Below are 17,043 nucleotides of genomic sequence, written 5' to 3' on the forward strand. Positions count from 1 at the left end.
AGCCGCAGCGTTTGCGTCTATGCAACAAGCTATAATGCTGTATTACGAACAAATGTAGGTGTTTTGTGTTCAAGTATTTGTTCTTGCATCTATATGTCTTCGAGCGTTCAAAACTCCCAGATATCCAAAATACACTTAGTGTGCTCGCACGTTTTCGTGTTCAAATATCACTTCATCTAAAATTTCGGAGTATTGAGAATTATAATAATATTAGATTCTCTATTGTTGATCAAGAAGATGAGGGCGACTGCGAGAAAAAGCTGAGAAGCAGCTTGACTAGCTCCTGCCCCCCCCCCCCCCCCCCCCCCCAATGTACACTTTGACGAGTTTTCAGCAGTGCACATCAACAACATTATTAACACGGCAAATGAACGGCAAGTGAGCAAAAATGAAATGATGGAGAAACAGGATTATCAGCAACAATGCAACGCATTTTTATTGGAAATAAAATAATAAGAACACATTGCAGCAACTTATAATGCAAAAGTAAACACGAAATTTCGGAGCATTGGACATTTACGTGAAATAAACTCCGATAAATGCCGAATTTCTTCCCAAAAATTAAACTCCGAAAATCACCCTCCGAATTTAAAGAAAAGTAAACTCCGAAAACACGGAGCCATACTTATAACGCGTCTGGTATCCTACAGGAGGAGTTTCAATGCTGCCCGATCCGCATTAGGCAATGCTAACCGCACAAAGCCCCGACACTGCTCTACGTGATAATACAACACCATGTTAGAAGATTAGGAGGTGTTCATTTTTTTTTCTAATCATGGAGATTAAATTCCAACGCACTCAGAAAACCCATTATAATGTATCTAAAGATCGATCAAGCGTGATGCAGTATTCAAAACTATCACCAATAAATCCTTCGCTCCAGGCTATCAAGAATGCTTAGATGGGCGGTCTAGAGCACGTTGAATTTTGTGCGATTGGCCGTAAGGCGAAAGTCAAGGCGGTACGTCCCCGCCCAAAAGACAAAAAAACTCAGTTTGTGTTCCACCTATTTTTTATTCTATTTCAACTTTATATATTTTTTCTATATCTCTCTCTCTTTGTGTCTTTCAGTCCCCAATCCCCTTCCCCACGCAGAGTAGCAAGTCAGCGAATTTACACACGCCGGCTAAATTCTCCGCCTTTCAATAAAGAGCTCTCTCTCTCTCTCTCTCTCTCAAGGCGAGGACGGGAAGGTCACGTGACAATGTCTGTACGCAAGGCATTGCCGAAAACATTTTTGATGGATCGAAAAGGTACTTCACAACATCGTAAAAAAAGAAAGCAAGGAAGTTATTGCTGTTTTGCATATTTATCATACTTAACCTTTTTTTATTACAGTAATTATGCATGTTCAAACATCGTAATGTCCCAAAATGATCTCGCAAAGAATTTTCGGGCTTACCTAAACCTATAATATAATTGAACGTTGAACGCCGCCTTTGTACGTGCGCAGCTGGCGAGCCTTCGTGAACAAGACCACGAAAAAGGTGTTGCAGAAGGGAGACAAATTGATCCAGAAGGACTTGGCCGCAACCCTTAAGGCCATCGCCGCAAACGGATCTGACTACTTTTACAATGGCTCCTTTGCTGAGAAACTTGTTCAAGAAGTCCTTGACAACGGTAAGAAGCTAATCGATACAGTTGTTATAAAATATGATTATAAAAAATCTTTGCCCTTAGTAAAAGAGTGACTGCACAGAGCACGCGAAATGGAAAGGGGACCAATGCCTCCGAGAATCGTGAGTGAGGTCTGCACTGCTATGATATAAGAAAAGAAAAACATACAGAAATCTATGTATGGCGAATCATGAAAACGTTGTTAGGTATTTAAAATATCGCGGAGTATTTATTTATTCATTTGTTTTCAAACACTGTCAATACCTCAGATGGACCATTACAGGGGTGGGAGTATATTGATGCATGAAATACATATAAGAAGTATATAACAAGTATAAGAAGTATCGCGACGACATAAAGGTAGAGTAATTGCTCACTTTAGCAGCTGATCAGCTGTATGAATATTTTCTTAGAGAAATGAGAGTATGTGGTTACGCTGTATCAATGTTAACAAAACTTTTCTAGAAGGTGGTAATTATTATGACGTTCATAATTATGTACGCTTGAGCGGTATTTGTCGTAAAAAAGCGTATATTTTTGTGGGCGCCAAGAAAATAATATGAAAAAAAAATGTTTTGCATTGACTGACATATCTAAAATTTATATTGTCAGGCTCATTCATGAACCTATTAATTACAGAGTTAACATGTTTGAAAAATGATGCAATTAGAATACTACGACTAATATTGCAATATTTACAGCTTATTGCAATAGTCACGTTGTCCGTACACAACAAAGTAGCCTACATAATCAGGAAGAGCTTTGCAATGATAAGCAAAAAATTAGAATTGTAGTAATAAGCGAACACCACAGTGTCGCTGCATCGTCCAAACATTTCTTAACTTCCCATATCATTGAAATGTGCTGGTAGAAAGTCAGAATATTTTCTGCTTCGGGAGGTCGAAAATTGTCTTCGATGGGACACCGTATACAAGGATTAACACCAACATGCATCTTCCCCGCAGTGAACTTAGCAAGAGCTACATTAGTTTTTGTGTCCATTCACTGATTTGGCTCTGAAACAGGCTACATATAAGCATTAATGTTTTGATAATACACGTACCACTCCGCAGGTCTCCCGTCTTGCCCTGTCAATCTAAGAGAAAGGTGATACCTACAAAATACTCATGTCGCAGCCGACATTATTAGTTCTAAAGTTTTCCGCGCCGCCAACCTGATAAAGCCCGTGTAAGTTGTCGATAAACTATAAGGAGGAAGGATTTCTCCTACAGAGAGCAAGAACTATGGAACAGTTGATTCATAAGACAGTATAGCTCGGATGCATAGTGGCTGCATTGGGATGTCTTGCCGTGCTCCTTTCACGCGAAATGTCACTTAATTGGTCCATAACGCAACGCTTATTAGTGTTATCGAACGACTTGCTTTTACGTTCTGATGAAACTATTGTGGAGCCTTGTAACAATTACATGGTCCGCCATTTGTTTTCATTCATTAGCAAAATATAAACATGCTTCACAGCCAAACTGCATCGCTGCTGAAAATTAGGTTTCTAGACTCGTCAAACCACCCTAGGGCGGAATTTATCTACAACTCTCCCATCCGTGTTGCGAGATGGGAAAGTGAATATGAATTGAGTTGAACTGTTACTGAACATCCATAACTTCGCTTTTGTCGTCTACCTGGTTTAACAGGAGGTGTGATGACTTCATCGGATCTAACGAACTACTCGGCAAGTTGGGTGAAGCCGTTGAACAGGACTTTCAAGGATAACCTCACTTTGTTCACCGTGCCACCCCCAGGGAGTGGCGGAGTCGTCGCTTATATACTGGGCATCATGGACGCTTTCCGTGAGACAAAGGAAGAATGCCTGTCGGAGGACGTCTCGACGTTGCACAGGTGAGGAACTCACGTTTAAACTGACCAGAAACTAGTGCGGAGCTAGGAAACGTATGGAAAACACAATTACAAAGACAAAAAAACGCCAGGCCTGCGCTGAAACCGCAGCACAGTCACAGCGAAAGCTGGAAGAGCGGCGTTTCTAAAGCACCGTTGTAAGCTCTCTTGGGGCTACTAATACAAGTACACTAGCAAGTACCCACTACGCCATAAATCACAATTTTTGTGAAGTTCGGAAGCACCTACTAAGCCATTATCCGTCATTCTGCGGAGAAGCGAGGCACCAGCTACACGTCTGTAAGCATTATGTGCACTTTGTTGACGCGACGACTGATGACGATGAAGAATTATGGCTCAACCCTTTGTAATGGGTTGGAAGCTTTAAACGGCCCACCAGTTATGTAATTTGCATTAGGTGACACCCGGTCGCTATGTCCCTCTCCCGCCATGCTGTATAACATACGTTGACGTGGGAGAGAGAGGTGGGGGGGGGGGGGGGAGGGTGAAGAACTTTACTGAGACCCCGAGGAAATGGATCATGCGCTTATGGACTTCCTTGGCAACTAATACAAGTGCACTTGCGAGGAACCCACTAGGCTATAAATCATTGTAATGTTTGAGAAGTAGGAAAGCAGGCATTTTGCCTTTTTCGTCATTCTACGGAGAGCCGTGGTACCTGCAAAACGCATGTAAGGCATTATGCGCACTTTGTTGATGCTGTGCCTGATGACGATGAAGAATTATGGCGGAGAACTTTGTAATGTGTTGGAAGCATTCAACAACCTTCTCGTTGCGCAATTCGCATTGTGTGACGCCTGATTACAGAATTCGCGTTGTGCGACGCTTGGTGGTTATTTTACTCTTCTAGCACGCTATATTGCATATGTTAATGTGGTTCCTTCCCGACATGAAGCCTGTATAGGACCGTTTTGCAAAGCAGTTTCAAGCACCGGCGTGGCTCAGATGTTGCATACTGGGCTCCCACGCCCAGAGGGCCCAGATTCGAACCTCGTTCAATCCTGGAATTTTTTTCTTATTTCGTTTTTTTTCTTATTTCGAGGGATAGTGGTTACAGACACCGGCGGCGGCGGCGGACAACTACGGCGCCAAAAACGGCCGGTGAAATGATCTCATAACAGCTTTCGCTGTAAAAAAACAGGGTTCGAGCGGAAATTGAACTCAGGCATTCTCCGTGGTACTCACTTATTACATCACAGTGCTAAATACTCGATTGAAACCGCTTGGGAAAAATGCATGGCTGATCCCTCTGTCATAGGAATCGGTATACACGAAAGTGAAACGTGTCTTCACAGAAGTAGTTGAGCGCTTATTGTGCATTGATATATGAGAGTTCGTACACTGTCTATTGGTGTTTAGCAGCTATAGCACCGTTTCACGTGGGTGCACCCACGTTGAGGACTAGTGACACATTTCCATCGCGACGATTTACGTCGATGATCATGATTTAGCCGTTGTGGTAGTTGAAGTTGTTAACATATACCTGGACACAGCATATCGTCAATCTCGCGCAAAGATGGCATGAGCAAGCACATAATAAGCACTGGTACTCGATATGCACTCCTTGAAAGCGTAGTCCGTTGAGGAAAGAAACGGCAAGGGGTGCGGTCCCGAGTTATAGGGTAACCTACGCCTGAGCTCATGCATACACTACCACAATGCGCTTCAGCAACACGGGAGGAAGAGGTTTGAAGTTTGAGCCGTAAACGCGCGAAGGCGTTCCATGTCCCACCAGCCTCCGTTTTACTTCACCAAGGCACGACGTTGGCCCTTCGACATCGTTGCCTTTCTGCGGCGCTTATTGCAGCAGTTTTATTAGCCGGTGCCGTCGAACTCGAAGCAGTAGGCGGCGGAGCAGTTGGTGCACGTCGAAGCTGCACAACTCTGACAACGGGCCGTCATACGTTAACACGAAGCGAAAGGCAAAGAAGGTAACTGCGTCTAGGGCAACTGACTGAATGATTAGATTGATTGATTGATTGATTGATTGATTGATTGATTGATTGATTGATTGATTGATTGATTGATTGATTGATTGATTAACTGACTGAAGCTTTGTTACTCCCAGAAGAGTGGAACCGGTCCGGAGGTCGGTCACGCTTGGGATGCCGAGGCCTCCAATGCGCGTAAGATTATCCAGCGGTAGTGTGCCGAATCTCCGCGGTACGCAGGAGGGACTTCCGCGTATCTATTCTTTGTGAAGCCTCAGCGTATTGCGGGCATGTCCACGCCATGTGTATGAGGAGGGCTGACTGCGAGCAGTGTCTGCAGTGTGATGACACGAGGCGTGAGTATAGTTTGCTATAAAGCCAGGGGTTCGGAAAGACACCCGTCTAAAGCTTACGCTATAGTACGGCATCACGTCGGCGGAGGCTGTTATGAGCGGGGGGGTGGGGGGGAGGAGGGGGGACACTGGAGACGGCCTAGTCTGTTGCGTTGTAGAATGTCGGTGTAAGTAACCAAAGGGGCTAGTTCCTCGCGGGCATGGGAGGGCGAAGAATGGGAAGTGTGGGTCACAAGGGACTCCACCAGGCAGTTGAGATCTCGGGTGAGAGTGTGTGCCTACACGTTTTCACTACGGTATTCATGGGTCGGGGCTCGGATAAGAAGTCGAGGTGACGTTGGAGGGGTGTGTTCCCTTAAGATGGAGTATGCCTGCGCAGAGATGCGGCCCGTGTCGAAGTATCGGATGGCCAGTTGGGAATCACTTACTATCCCCTTGGTTGCAGGGTCGGTCATTGTCAAAGCAACGACAACCTCTTCAGCAACTGCAACATCGGTGGAGTGAATTACACTGCATGCAGTGCTTCAGCCGCGGTGTGGGGCCAGGGCGACGGCCACCATTGTAGATCAATGTGTATGTAGGTGCCATCGGAGCGACCTGCGAAACCTTTTTGTAGTTGGCGCGCATGGTCGGTCCTGCGATCCGCGTGATATTCAGGGTGATTGTGGTTAGAAAGTGGAGGAATACGGAGGCTGAGCCATAGAGCTGTCGGTAGGTATTCGTAAGTGGGGGCTGCCCGCGAAGGAAGAAGCCCAATTCGGTGCAATAAAGCGCGTTCCGCATGCCTGACTGAGAGTCGCTGCTACTGGGACGTAAGGGTAGCTTCTATTAGCTCGTTAACCGTGTTAGACACCCCAAGGGCCATAAGTTTGGAAGTAGAAGTGGACATAGGAATTCCTAAGGCGGTCCTGTATGCCTTGCGAAGAGAAGCATCGAGGCGATCCATATCAGCGCGCGTAAGGCGGAGGTAGGGAACCACGTAGGTGACGCATGTACAGACAAAGGCTTACACCAACCGAAGAAGGTTGGATTCGCGCACGCTTGCATCCTTATTGGCAAAGCGCTTGAGAAGGCAACCAATTTGGATGGCAGATTAGTCGATCCGCTGAAGAGCAACGGAGTTGCCCCTATTGGCCTGTAGGTGCAATGCGAGGATGCGGAAGTGATCCGTCTGAGGGATTTGCATCCCCTGTACTTGGAAGTGAAGAGAGACCTACTTGGATTTGCGTCCCGGTGGTGCAGTAACAATTTACTCAGACTTGGTTGCCGAACAGGACAGGCCAATCGTAGAGAGATAGCTACCCACGCGGTCGATGGCTGTTCGTAGGGTTACTTCGATTTGGCCGTCGCTACCTCGTGTAACCCACATGGTGAGGTCACTAACATGGAATGTGTGATGTAGATTTGGGATGTCAGCCAGGAGTTTGGGAAATCTTACTGCTCGCTGCTGGCGCGGCCACCATTCCTGGCTGGCGTCGAGACGCCCTAACTGCGTCGTCGCCGAATCGCTCCCTATCGGCGCTCGTTAGTGTCATGACGCAGTACGTCACGGCTCACAGACGATGACACCGCCTCGCAAACCAAAAGCACCGAGCAAGAGAGATTGCGTAAGGTATATAAGGCGTGTTTGTAGAGCTTCGTACATGTGCTGCAGTGGCGCAATGGGTAAAACGCCCAGCACCTATCGCTGCAGACGGAGAGGTAGTGGGCTCGATTCCCAATGACGAAACGTTTAGAGCGCAGCTGTTAGGCGCCCGTTCCTGCGTCAAGCGGCGTCACCGTTGTAGTCCGCGTAACCGATAGAGCGAACGAGGACGGAATAGAGCAAAAGAGAGACTGCCCCAAGGAATTTTCCAGCATGAGAGCCAGCGAGATTATGTGTTAGCGTCTGCAATGCCTGGTGCCTGCTCGTGCTTCGTATGCAGCGCAACGCATGCCTCTCGCGCACGGGCACGAGAAAATGGTTTTACCTGCGAGGCTTGGGAGAAGAAGACGTGCGCTGGTCGAAGGGACACTTTGTGTGTGGAACGCTTTGGCGGACTCAAGAGCCCTTCATATTCCGGCGCAGCGTTCGCGTCAGCCAGCGGCGGCGGAAGTTGGCGACGCCAGGGTCGCCACGTTACGTAGACGCGAAAACCGAGCATTCCATACTCCCACCAACGCCTCCTCTAGAAACATGCCTGCGGCGTCGCTGGCTATCCCATTGTAGCCGTCCTGCCTTGAGTTGTGGTCGCTTGTCGAGAGATGGCGCCATGTTCTTCCCTATTGTTTTCAATGGGGCTGACGTAGTGTGACATCGAGGGGGGTAATGTGCGCATGCGCAAATGTGTGTTGCGAGCGGCCACCGCAAGGATCGCCAGCTACTGCCCTCATTATAAACGGTGAAGGAGAGAAACGGTAGGGCAGGAGGTTTTTGGCTCACGCGGGAGGCATATTTCTAGAGGAGGCGTTGCTCCCACTCGCACCGCGCCACGCCGCGTTGACGCATGCGCATTTGCTCAACTTATCGCAAAGTCAAAACACCTAAACAGCTGCGCTCAGAACTTGCATTAGGCAGTATCGTAATCGTGGGTGAATTTTTTTCTTCGAGCTTTTTCTTTGTCATCCGTTAGTGTGCATTTTACCTACGTCATATCCGCGACGGCATAAAACGCTTTTGCGTTGATATACTCTATGGAAACGTCACGTCGGGCGGGGAGTCACGTCAACAGCTATGGAAATATTGCGTGGCAGAAGCGTAGCCCGTTAAACCATATTATTGTGTTACGAGTGGTTTAAAGCTTCCTTCCCGTTACAAATGCATGAGCCATAAATCAGAAACATCATCAGCCACGTCGTCAATAAATTGTGCAGTTACGTAGGTGCTCATATTGCTTTACAGGCACACCAAGTTTAGTATTCTTTTTATACACATAAAAATTCTCTGACACTGTGCGAAAATGTAAATGTGCTCCGTATATATCCTACTATGGATCGATTTTATTGTTTCGAATATTCACTTGTTAATAGCACCTACAGCCGGTTCCATGGTAATTCATACAAGCTCCACCCACTGCCTTCACTGTCACACCCAGGCATAATTTGCATACGTGTCCTATCCAATCACATTACCTCGTTTTCGTGACGCCAGACACTTTCGCCGTGTTTTGGATAGTTGGTGTGCCCATAAAGACACACGCTCATCTCGCTGGCTTTAAGTCGAAAATTTGAACGTCCTGGCAAATTACATCAGAGATTTGGACACTACTGCTTAGCCAAACATTATATTTTAGGCAGTACCGACGAACCTTTAGTTTTCGATAGTCGTGGTACATACAATAGCCCAGAGAACCTCGAAAGGATCGAAAGAAAACTAGTTTGCACGGCTCTCTTAAAGGGACGCTAAAGGAAAATAACAATTTATGTCACAGTGAAGGCTCAATGTATGACAACGTGTAAAACAGCAATATTATCAACAGCAGTACTCTACTTATCGAAAAATTAAACTAAACGTATCACACGATGAGCGCCACGAGCGGGACATTTTGGAAATGATCCCGATGACGTGAGAGCGTCCGACTACAATTAATCACTAGTAATCGAACTAGCTGAAATAAAAAAAAACCTTCCGTGCATCAAGAGGCGTAATGAAATGCTGCTTGTTCGTTTCTGTTTGATTCATGGAAAAAAGAACCTCTTTGGCGTTGCCATGGGGACCGCCGCACGTGGTTCAAAGGTCCCGTTTTCGCCGAAATGCGCTTCGCCCGGCGCCCTGCTTCGCTCAGGCGGTCGCGTCTCAGTGGTAGTTTCGGTATCGCGTACTGAAAGTCGCTCCGACAGAAAGTTCGACAAAATGCCGCATGCATTTGATGTTGCCGGATTGCCGAATGGTGCACGCCGCCAGTGCACACCGCCGCGCAGTAAAGGCGGGCAACAATTGGCGCGGCAACAGTGACGTGAGAAAAACCGCTTTCAGGCGGGTGACTTAAGTGCGCTAACGCGATGCGGACCACTTAAACGTGATTTTATATAAGAATAAGCACTTCCTTTGCCCAAAAGTAGCACCTACGAGGTTTCTGGACCACTGTTTCAACAAGCAACGTCGACTTAATACTTGCCTTTAGTGTCCCTTTAACAGGTCATTGACAAGCGCGCCATGCTTTTGCGGGCGGAGCTTGTATTTATTTTTATGTTGTAACTATAGACAAATTGTTAGCGTCTGGAAATTTCACTTAGACCTACGCGCGTTCGTCCATGCGTTGTGATGACGTGGTCTCAAGGGCTCGTATGATGAGCGTTGCAGAGAGGAAAAGAAAGCGAAGGACAGAGTTTCTCGCACAGGAATGGACGAGAAGTATTACTGTCTTGGTGTTGGACTAGCCTGGTAAGAAAGTGTAGAAAAAGAGATTAGTAAATGACGATAAAGTGTACCAGACGCAACTTTCTCATGCATCAATCTCATATGTTAGGCTGTGCTAAGAGGTTACAAATATATATCTGTTACATCCCAACTTCGCAGGTTCGCTGAAGCATGCAAGTTTGGTTATGCGAAAAGAGCCGCCCTTGGTGATCCTGCGTTCGTAGACTGCAAGGAGGTACGCGCAAGCACCGCTAACTTGCCCTTGATTTTTTAACCGAGTTATATCTAATTTACCTGATACTTTGCCGCACTTCGAGGCATCGACAACGAGGAAGATTCCGAGATAATTAGAGGCTAACCTATAGTTTGCTGCACTACACTGGGAAATAGAAAAGGGTCTTTACGATGAAAATAATAAAATGGAAAACATGAACGTGAACAGGTTATAGCTGTTCGTTTAACTCCCTACCGTGCTAACATTGTTCTCTGTGCTACGATCAGCCATCCGTCAGTTTACACAGCTAAACCCGCAACAAAATAAACGACAGGGCCGCATTTCGTTCTATATTTGCGACAGAACCAACAGAACCCGAAATCGGAGAGGTTGCTGTTTTGCAACTATTGTATTAAATCTTCAAGGTCTGATTAGAACTCTTTCGAAACACGTATTTAGTAATTTAAAAGAGTATAATGTTAGAGAATAGTTGAAATTTTGACATTAAATTCAAATTAAATGGTGCACCTGCGCAACTTGTGCCTATATATACCTGTGGTGCTGCCTTCAATGAAATCACTTGTCAGCGCACGCAGGTGTTTGTCTTTCGTTTTGTTGTCCCAATCCGTCACACTGTTTCCGGGTTAATTTATTGAACCTAGTAATTGACTATATAATGCTAATAAGATCTGCATGGGTTACCGAAGTTCACTAAAATACGAAGCAATCTAAAATTAGTTGCCTGTGTCTCAATGCACCTAGTAGTATATTGATACTGTAGTGTTCTGTACGTTTTTCGATAAACTTATTAAGATATGTTTTCTGATAAACCGTTTTTCGATAAATCATTAAAAGTGGAACTGACAACAACTTTCTAAGGTTTACTCCGCCATACAAATCTGCTGTACAGAGACAGGTTTGAGCAGGTGTGAAGGTCAGAAAATGCTTATAAGATATTTTATTGTGACATTTCAAGTCAATTTTCGCATGGTGCACCGCATGGTGACATCGGCACTAGAATGACGTCAGGCGACAGTACCAATCCTGGTTACTTCACGCAACAGTCCGGCTACTCATGAAGACATCACGTACCAAAACTTCCAAAATATCCGCTTGTACGTCACCAAAACATTCAAAATATGGCCGCCTGTGCGTCACCAACAGAGCCACGGTGCGGACCAGCCATGGAAACGTTACTATATGTTGTGCGAGCACGTGACGTGAAGCCCAACCGTGCTGTGACGTCGGGGTACCGTAGGAACCGAAACTAGCGGCCATGGAAACCTCACTATATATTGTGCGAGCACGTGACGTGAAGCTCATACCGTGTTGTGACGTCAGGGTACAGTAGGAACCGAAACTAGGTTTTAGAAACATACTGTAATTACTTTTTCAGGGTGCACTCACGCTTAGCAGTACCTTTTCTAGGCTCTTGACGGCTTGACTTTTCATTTGCCGTAAGAAAACGACAACTGACAATTTTCGTGTCAGTACCCCTTTAAGAACATGCAATTAATTTTTCCAGGCGAACTCACGTCCACCACTATTAGGGCGAAAGCCTTAGATGCCTCATCAAACGCGAAAATTGACCGTCGGCGTCCCGCTGAGTCGGGCACAACACGAGTGATGCGAAAAAGTCATTATGTGAAGACGTCACCATATTAGTCATGATGACGTCACATATCTCAGAATTTTGTGACGGCATCATGACGTCACAAATTCTGGCTTGATGTCACGTGCGGTAACGTCACATGATGCCGGCATCACCATGACATGGTGGCTTGGTCAAAGGTCGGCCGATCACGAAGGCAATGCAAAACCAGGTAAATGCTTCCGATCTTAGAGGCAGTGCATAACCACGCTAGGTGCACAAAGCTTTCGGAGGGCGGCGGGGCAGGATCAATACATCGACTGAGAAGAAAAAGAAGATGGCTTTCGCCTTCTAGTCGTCTTCGGTGAATGCACAAGGGACCCTGGGAGTTTTTTCTAGGATCTTTACAGCTTCGCCTTTCATTTCACGCATTAAGCGACAACTGAAAATTTTCGTGTCAGTACCACTTCAAGAAGGCAGCAAAAAAGACCGCACACGACGGAATTACATCGCGATTTAGAGTCCGAAGGAAACACCGCATCTTATAGACCTTTTTCTTTTTTCACACTTGTTGCGGCCGCACTCCCATTATGGCGCAATGAAACAACGCACTTAGGCACACCTTCAGGAGCGCGACGGGACACGTAAGGCGGATATTTTGAGCACCGTATTTTTGCCACTGTACTGAAATCACTGCATTATTTCTCATTAACATTGCTGCTGCACTTTTAGGCATTGTGCTATAAGCGATGAGTAAAAGAAAAAGAAAACTTTGGAATAAATAAATATTCCTTCGGCTTCGCTTACCTGTCCGTGCTAAACAGTGCTTAATTCACTACTTTCATTCACTTTCGTTCCATTTTTGCTTCAACAGGTGCTTGAAGAGATGACCTCTTCGGCCTCTGCGGAAACTGCGAAATGCAGTATAAATGACACTCGCACGTTTGACAGCCCATATTACTACGGCTTTGTGAACCAGACTGCGCGACATGACAAAGGGAATGCGCACGCCACCTTCTGGTATCGTGACGACATGGTCGTTGCTGTATCCAGCACAATTAACCACCCGTACGGTTCACGTTTTATCTCAATTGATCTCAATTGTCACTGATAACAGCTAGAGGGCCATGTTGTATTATTAGAGTTTGGCTGTGAAGTGGGCGGCAATAATATTACATAGCGAGATTATGCTTTCAAGCGTATACATGCAGGGTGTCTTTTTTTAGACAATACAGATTTGTAATTTAAATGCTATAACAGTCAGACCCCTGTTGTTTTCGGAAAAGAACCCTACGCAGGGGCCGAAAAGCTTTGCCGCACCGAAAGTTACATTCAAATGAGCAATTAACGAAGACTTGTCAATTAACTTTTTAATTATTTCCTTTAGGGACGTTGTTTATATGAAAGAGTTGTAGGGCGTAAGAATTTAAGGCATGCCAATTTAAAAAAAAATCGCCAGAAACGCTCCTAATTTGAGATAATCATCGAAATTCAAGACCCCGATCGAGGCGATACCGAAACTGAGCGCGCCGGGCGCGCAGAAAATCAGTCAGCCTTGTTACGTCAGACCGGAAGCTCACGTGACAATTTTTGAAAAAAAAAAAGGCGTGGATAAGGAAACGGCTAAGCACCACACACCAGAGGCAAAGAATATGTCCATTTGGGTATTTGGGACGGCCAGCCATTTTTGCCGACCGTATTCTGCTGCGACGCGCCTTTTTTCAAAAATTGTCGCGTGAGCTTCTGGTCTGACGTAACAGGGCTGACGGATTTTCTGCGGGCCCGGTGCGCTCAGTTTCGGGTCCTGAATTTCGGTGATCATTATCTCAAATTACCTGCGTTTCTTGCGATTTCTAAAAATGGGCATGCCATAAACTGTCACATCCTAAAACTCTTTCATACAAACTACTGTTCTAAAGTTAATAACTACAAAGTTAATTACCTAGTTTCTGGTAATTGCTAATTTGAATTTAACTTTCGGGGCGGCGAAGTTCTTCCGCCTCGGCGTAGAGTTTATTCACGAAAACGACAGGGGCCTGATTTTAGCGAGAATTTTTATTAAAAATCTGTATTGTATAAAAACAAAACTCCCTGATTATGGCCGCAGTGAGAGGAGGAGAAAAACTTTATGTCTTTCACTCTATTTATGTGGAAACATTTATGTTTGATTGCTGGGTTAGTGGGTTCATGAGCCTTACTTCTAATTCTAGTGCAAGAAACGCAACGGAACATAATGGAAGGAAGGAAACGACGGGATAGCACGTTCAGGTCGGGGGATCGAATCCCGGCCGCGTCGGCCGCATTTTCGATGGAGGTGAAAATGCTCAAGGCCCTTGCACTTCAAATTAGGTGCAGGTTAAAGAACACCAGGTGATAAAAATTTCCGGAGCCCTCCACTACGGCGTCTCTCATAATCGCATCGTGGTTTTGGGACGTTAAACCCGATCAATAATTATTAGAAATAGCGCGCTGTTTCCTGTTTCCTTGTTTGTTCATCGCCATTTGTGTGTTCTCCACCGTAAAAAAATAAAACATTTCATTCATGCACACTTATCTGTAATTTTCTTATTTCGCTTTCACTTATCATTTTGAAGCAAGTAACATATTTTCTTGTCATAAATGCAGCTTCGGAAGCTGGATACGCACAAACTCTGGAATAATACTGAACAACCAGATGGATTCATTCTCGACGCCGGACGAAGTAAAAAAGAACGGATGGGATCCATCCACCGCCAATTACAATCGCACCAGGAAAGCGGCCCATGTCATCTATGGCACCCTCTGTGGTGGTGGACAGTGATGGCAAAGCCGTTTTTGCCTTAGGAGGAACTGGTGGATCATGCTTGCCTCAGGAATACACTGGTATGCATATATCAAGACGTATGTAATAATCTGCTGCCACCTACTGTTTCCTTATAACAGCCCGGCGGCCGCCTTTCAATGCGTAAAACTATAAGGCACTTGAATTCCTAGGTTTGGTTGCATGTTAAGAGACGCCAATTCTCAAAAGTATTCAGACATCCCTAATTACGGCGCGCCTCATAATCGGGAAGTGGGGAGATTGGGGGGGGGGGGAGGGTTTACACCGTAAACTTCGAGTTCCTTGATTATAAACTATTAATATAGGTGGCATAGGCCCTCTTGTATGATGATGTACTAGAGAAGCAATTACGCCGAAAACTCAGCACTTCAACAACCACAGCATAAAAAGTGTGCTAGACGTGTCGTGGATTGTGCAGGCAGCAGAGAAAGCAAGATAACAGTTATGGTTAAAGTAAGTACATCCGGTGGAGCACGAAAGAAGGCGCTTATATTGATATTCATAACCACCGCTTCCACCCCTTACAATGATGAACACAGCTGGGGTGGTTTTGTTGGACTAGATCCTATAAAGCACCGGTGAAGAAGAAAATGTTTAATGATGATTATATACAGACGAGGAGAACGAGCCATATCAAAAGCTATTACAGGTAAAGCAATTCGTTATCAATTTCCAGGCTGACGTCAGGTTTTAGAAGCTGAAATTGAACTTGCCGCAACACTGCACTCTCGCTCATGTCCCTTAATTTGTTGTTTTTGTTGTCGCTTAGGAAAACTTGGGTCTTACCAAGGAGGTTTAACCTCCTTGGGTCTTACCGTAGAACTTCCACTTCTTTTAACTTTCCGCTTGTCTGCATAATGCATGCGCCACGGCGGAAAGCCGTCACGGGAAATACGCAGCCACAAAAAAAAAAGAAGAAAAAGCCCGAATGCACCGCTGAAGGAGCTATGTGACAGTGTGGTAACCAGAAAAGCACAAAAAAAAAGTATTCTACCTACCTTTTACCGTGAAAAAAGCACAGCGCGAGCAGCGGTCTGTTTTCGTTATTATCCCGCGGAAGCATCCTCCTTTTGTCTTTCCAAAATTACACAGTGGCAAGCCGGGGGGGGGGGGGGGGCGGCACACTGGGTCCGTGCCCCCCCCCCTCCGGAATTTTCCTCCTATGTTATACAGACTACAAAATAACACTCGAACCCATTTATCTGCCCAGACCAAATCTTGGGTCAAGGCTTGGGTCAAACTGTATAACGTATTTATTCGCAAGACAATAAAAAAGAAATGGTTAATATTTATTGATATCTGAGCTGTTTCAAGACGAAAGTGTTTATGCCGGAGTCCACCAAGACTTTCATGACGTATTTCCTTCACGGAAATACGTCATGAAAAACGTCACGGAAATATCTTTTCCGTCGCTCTCTATTTTCTTCTTCTCTTTCTTGATTCTCTCTCTTTGTCATTATTTATATGCTATGCTTTACTCTCTCCCCTCACTTGGAAATAGACTGTTGGCGAGTGGTAATTCATGATGAAAGAAATAGCGCGAAAAACGTAAGACAAACGAAGAAGGCTACAGCAGAAGCGCATATTAAAAAATGAACTTTTATTAGAAAGACGAAAATATATAGGAAGCCCAAACCGCATGTTCACCATGACAGAACCAAAAACTAAGATGTGGCATTCAGGTACCTTATCTCCTTGTGCTGTAGCCTTCTTTGTCTTGTGTTACGTTTTTTCGCGCTATGTTCATTCATTTCCCCTCCTCATTTCCCTCCCTCCTCACCCTCACTTTCTTTCCTGCCACCTTGCTATACGATACTACACAGGCTATGCATGTTCTTTCAGCGTGCCTGGATAGCCGAGTGCTTAAGACGCTTGCCTTCGGATCGTTGGTGCCACGTTTTGCGTATGGGAATGCCGATAGGTCTTATATACTCCAACTTAGCGAATAGCTCGCAACGTATGTTCTGGCTTTGGAGTGGTATAGAATATGTTGCTTTTAACCTATAAGTATGAACAAAGTACTAATATCTCGGCTTCTGTTTTGCCTCAATATATTGCTTTTTGCTTGTACCCATCGAAAAGTTTGAATATCGTAGATAAGTGATTGTGATGGAATACGCAGGTCGCACACGGGTGCTTTGGCAATGCAACATGATCAATGACGCCATTGACAAACCGCGGCTCCACACCAGCTTGTCCCCATTGATCTGTGGTGAACCTTTCTCCCTGAGGTAAAGTACGGCAGTGCCTTATGGGGTTGTAAACATACTATTAGCAGTGTTTATCATGTGAATTGACATGT

The 17,043-nt window shown here is 45.4% G+C and overlaps 1 pseudogene; it reads left to right on the forward strand.

The window, feature by feature from the left end:
- Positions 1 to 17,043, forward strand: part of LOC119391102 (glutathione hydrolase 1 proenzyme-like) — a 31,627-nt pseudogene that overhangs the window by 11,892 nt on the left and 2,692 nt on the right.

This window comes from Rhipicephalus sanguineus, chromosome 4, assembly GCF_013339695.2.
Source record: "Rhipicephalus sanguineus isolate Rsan-2018 chromosome 4, BIME_Rsan_1.4, whole genome shotgun sequence".
Classification (NCBI taxonomy): domain Eukaryota; kingdom Metazoa; phylum Arthropoda; class Arachnida; order Ixodida; family Ixodidae; genus Rhipicephalus; species Rhipicephalus sanguineus.